The following is a 5,986-nucleotide window of genomic DNA, read 5'->3' on the forward strand; positions in this document are numbered from 1 at the left end:
AACACGAAAAGGCATAGAGACAGAGCACATAGCAAAAATGAAAATCAAGAAACATACATGTTTTCGAAGTAACACGAAAAGGCATATAGACAAAGCACATTACCAAAATTGAAAGACAAGAATACAAGAATATCATAAACAATAATGACAGGATGTACAAGTACCTCAGGTATCTTAATAGCAATAAAAACAAACATATAGTTAACAAAGAAGCACAAAAAGGCATATATCAAATTTAACAATCTCATTAATTGCTTTCTTATTTCTGAATGTTATCAATGTATGTTAAATTCACCCATAAACGGTTTATACCCTATGTACTGGGACCGAATGGTTTGATCACATTTACTCTGACGTAGAATCAAAAATGTTATTCTAATTTTGTAATGTTTAGAATAATTGTGTTAATTATTATAAAATGAAAATATGAATCGTAGATAATAGTTATAATAATAATAATTATAAAAATAATAATAAAAATAATAGTACTTTTTATTTTAAAATGTAACATAATAATTCTATTTATTCCCATAACATATCTATAAAATGTGTTGCCTGTAATTAAAATTTTCAACTGATCAACGTCTTTGCGCTTAAGAACAGTTATGAATTCTGATTAATATATACTATGAAAATAAAGAGTAAAATAATAACATTCTTCGAATAAAACACTTTAATGTAATACTTTACACAAACAGTATTGGATATTTGAGCAGTTCATGATTTATATAAATTTATCATCCATATTGAGGTTGTTAAAGTGATAAACATATTAAGAGCAGTCAGAAAACAATTATAATGTAAGTCACCATGAAGTTCGTGTAATGACTTTAACCGCGCGTAACGTAACGCTATACTTTGGTGTTCCATATGTAACGTCACATCCTTGGTAACTTTGTTATGTGTTCTTGTATAGATTTTAATACACGTTCCACATGTTATATTTGTTGTCTTGTAAATGCCTAAGTTATTTCATTGGCGACGAGGATAAAAGAGATGAAAAGTGAATGAGAGAAGATATTTAAAGGCATAATATAAGAGAAGAATAAGAAAAATGGCTGAAAGAATTACAGTTGTGACAGAAAACAGAAATTTACGTACTTTACCGTTCTCACCATCGGAGGATCACCTTACTACGGGAAGTCAGTGGGAGGAATGGCTAGAAGGGATTGAAAGAGAATTTCGATATTTTAGAATTACAGAACCTGAAGACAAAAAGGACGCAATGATTATCTATGGAGGTAAGGAAATTTCTAGATTAGAGAAAAGTACACCCGACCCCGTTGATAGACGCATGGATGTTTATGAAAAGCTAAAAAAGAAACTGAATGATTATTTTGCTCCAAAGAAGAATAAACATTATGCAAGATACGTATTTTGAAAATGAGACCGATTAATGGAGAATCAACAGTGGCATACGCGACACGACTACGAGAGAGAGCTGCTGATTGTGAATTTGAAAATCAAGATGACAGAATTTTAGAACACATTATTCAAACCACAGATAATGAATCGCTAATCAAAAAGACAATTAACAGAAAGTGGACACTTGATCAAATGTTACAGGAAGTACATCAGCTAGAAGATACGACATTGCAGATACATGACATGAGAGATATATACACAGCATCAAGAACCGGAGAAATTGCAAAAGTGACGAATTATGGAGGAAAACAAAGACATTACGGCATGCAAAATAGAGAGGAAACATACACAATGAGAAATGAAAGGAGGAATAAGTGTAACTATTGTGGAAAAATACATTCGTTTGAACAACGTGAAGATTGTGCGGCTTACGGAAAACAGTGTAATAAATGTCATAAATGGAATCATTTTGCTGAAGTTTGCAAATCAAGTATGCAATCTGTATACCAGGACAATGACCAATATAGGAATCAACGATACACTGAACGAAATCAAGGTAGGAACGTTAGAAGAACAATGGAAGAGACAAGCGAAGAAGAATATTCAGATGATGAGTTTTTCGGAAGGACAGTGAATCATTTAGGAGCAGTTAAGAAAATAAATGTAAATAAAATTGGAAACGAAGCAAGAACAGTACTAGTTATGATGAATGATGTAGAAGTGAAAACAGAACCAGACAGTGGAGCTGACGTTAACGTAATGGATGAGTATCAGTACAGAGCGTACAAAAACAGAACTAGAGAGGGAGCTGAATTATTAGAAAGCAAAACGAAATTGAGTACTTTGCAAAGCAGTCTAAAAGTAAAAGGAGAATTTATTACAACAGTGAGAAATGCAACTAGAGGAATAAAAACAAAAGTAATTGTGATTCAAGGAAAAACTAATTCACCACCACTGATTGGAAAGAAAACACTTATTGAATTAGGCATGCTACAAATACAAGAAGATGGAACATTAAAAGAGCCAAATGGATTAGGAATTGGAAATGCAAAGTTTGAACATAAAATACCAGAGATAAGAAACAAAGCAGCAAGGACTAAATCAAACCACGTAAGGAACAGCAATAAAACAGAAAACATGATCAAGAAGATTACACAAAGAGACAAGAATTCAAGAGCACAAGGAGACAAAGAATACAAACTTCAAAATGTTTCGAATAAACATTCACAGAAAAAGGAGTACCGAGAACATTTATTTAAAATCAGTGACCGTGTTTTATTCAAGAAAGAGAAACGGAATAAATGGTCAACTGCATATGAACTTGAACCGTATATCATATACAAAATATCCGGATCAAGCATAGGAGCTCAGCGAAAGTCAGACGGAAGAAAAGTGTTTCGTGACTCTTCACACTTCAAACTCGCTAATTACATTGACATTCCGCACTCAAATGGTAAGTGGCGAGATAGAATATTGATGCACACTAAACCGAATGGAGACAAACACATGATTGCACCAGGAAGAAGAGAGATGCCGAACCGAACCAAGAGAGCACCAGCTAGATTTAGTGACTTTGTGGTCCGATTTTAAATATGGACTGTAATTATCGAATATAATATCATAAGTGAAATATGGACTGTAATTATCAAAAATAGATATCACAAGTGAAATATGGACTGTTAAATTTAAACTTTTATTTTTGAACATTAATTTATTCAATACCACTTTATTTGAAATGAAGATCAGAACTTTTGAAGAAATGGAGAAATGTAATGACTTTAACCGCGCGTAACGTAACGCTATACTTTGGTGTTCCATATGTAACGTCACATCCTTGGTAACTTTGTTATGTGTTCTTGTATAGATTTTAATACACGTTCCACATGTTATATTTGTTGTCTTGTAAATGCCTAAGTTATTTCAGTTCGCATTTTAAAATGAAATGTTTTTCATTTTCTACTCAACCTTGGATGCAAAATCACTTTGTTAGACCCAAAAATTAGAGATATAGAAAAATCTATGACAATTTGAAATTGTACAGAAATGACAGAAAGAAGGCTGAACCAGACTGTTCTTATATAATTTGCCAAACAGTGCAACATGCCAAATAATACCCTTTTACCAACAATATACAAAACAATACAAACTTTACAAAACTGAAATCCAAATATTGCAGCAGATCCAAATACAAGTTAACTCAAGATTTTTAAAAGAACTATCACATGAAATTGCACCAATACGTACAAGTATCTTTGAGAAATATGTCAATGTTTTTGAAGGAATTTAACTGAAATAATCATTAAATGTTCTGATTATTTTTGTTTTTTTATTCATGAGATTGACACTGGTAGATATTTGATATGATAGATGAAAATCTCTTTGATAAAAATCCTCAATTTCAACTGTTTTATCATATATATTCCTATTGAACAGGACTAGCACATAAAACTACCTACATTTTCACAACTAAATGTAACAGAAATATTTTAGTACACTTAAGCGTTGAGTTTAAACTACAAAAAATGTAGTTGTAATTTGATCTGTTAAAAATTATTCAACCTATGGCAAAATCTTTTCAAACACCTTTATACCTAAATTTCAAAATGTTAGTATAGTTTGAATGAACCGGATACTTATAGATTTGTCTATTCTCATTGTCTAGTTAAGTTAATTTTGACTCGTTCTTGTACTGTTATATATTGAACTGAGTTGTCTAGCAATCATGTAGTATTACTAAGGCAAAAATATCATCACCCGAGTTAAATCATATTTTCACTGGACCAATTTATCATAAATATTTAAAAAAAAAGTATCTATAAATGGATGGACGTACTGTTTAAGTACGACACAATAACTCGCGACAGCGAAAGTAAAACTTTCAAGAACAAGAAGTCTTACATTGTTTCAGACAAGAAACCAATTCTTCTTTTATCTATTCATACCACGGTTTATATTGTTCCCTGTATTCGACACAATATTTTGGAATTTTGGGTCTTCAATGCTCTTCACCTTTATACCTGTACGGATTTCTAACTATTTTGTTTTGAGCGTCACTGATGAGACATATGTAGAAAAAACCCGCGTCTGGTAAATTATAGGCCTGGTACCTTTGATAACCAATAAGAGCTTGTTGTATTGATTTATTAGACTCCTGTCATATTCAATTCTACATGCTGACCTGAGTGTCATCAATATTGTATCATCTCAATTAAAACAAATTTGTACATTTTTAATCAATTTATGATAGCAACAAGTGTAAAATAATTCAAGCATTCATTTCATATCTGAACAGGTAGTAATAATCTTGCCATCTCAGTGTCATTTCAATGTCAATTACATGTCCGAACTACCATAGTTTACATCACTGGTACATTCGACGGTTCTCCATTTACAATAAGTTTTGAACAATGCAAAACCTTCTCAAAAATGATAGTTTACACACACTGAAACTCGTTTATAATCCATCATGCAGCAATTATATTTTCGGGTGAAGCATTAATTCATATATAACTATAAATGATATATGAAAAAATCTGTAAAATTTTCAAAAGCGGGGAGGTAAGAAAAGAATCTGAAAAAACCTTAAAAATTTCAACTCAAGAGAAAAACACCACATGTAACATTGTGTTAGACATACGGGGAATTCCCCTTGTACTCAGTGAAACCATAGATTCCTAGGAATACCACATATTACAAATAGATGTCTTACACCACAAGAACACAACATAGGTTCAAACAAAAATGCTTCTATACAATTGCCAATAAATAACTGATAACATAACTTCCTATCACTGCGGTTAACCTTTTTTTATATACATCTTCTATTAAAACGTTTCTTTTTTGGTAAAATGTCTATATAATGAATTGTGTGGTCAATGACTATGGTATATATAGGACATCAATTTATAAATCAACACTATGAGAAAGCCATCATATTACGGTAAGTTTAAGAACTCAAATACGTATTTTAGATTCATATGAGCCCATATTGGGAATCTTATACTTGTTAAGGCTACGATAAATGTTATAAAAACAGATAAGAAAACAAAATAGAAAATCAATTGAATTACGTTTGCATGCGCCAGATGTTCATCTTTAAAAGAGGGGCGAAAGATACCAGAGGGACAGTCCAACTCGATAGATCAAAAATAAACTGAGAAGCCATGGTTAAAAAGGAAAAAGACAAACAGACAAATAATAGAACACACTACACAATATAAAAAACTAAAAACTAAGCAACACGAACCCCACATAAAACTGTTGTTGATCCCGGCATGGAAAGCAGATCTTACTACACTTTTTATTGTGTTAATTTTTTTGTATTATTGTGTATGTACATTGCTGTTTTTAAATGTTTGATTTCGCCATAAATTTTAGTGTTCTTCATAGTTCAACATATTTTTATTGAAAAGTTATGGATTATTCTTTTAGAACCAACCCACTATGTCACTTAAAGCTTTCCTGTGTTTGTCGATCGTCGGACTAGTAGCAGCAGAGGCTGGAAAAAAAGGATACAGTCCAAAGTATAACTTGAAAACATATGGGAATCCGTTGGGACCACTCTTGGGTGGGAATAGGTTTCAAGGAAAAAACGGCGCTGGATATCCTTTGAATGGCCTAT

The sequence above is a fragment of the Mytilus edulis genome, chromosome 4, assembly GCF_963676685.1.
Source record: "Mytilus edulis chromosome 4, xbMytEdul2.2, whole genome shotgun sequence".
In the NCBI taxonomy this organism is placed as follows: Eukaryota; Metazoa; Mollusca; class Bivalvia; order Mytilida; family Mytilidae; genus Mytilus; species Mytilus edulis.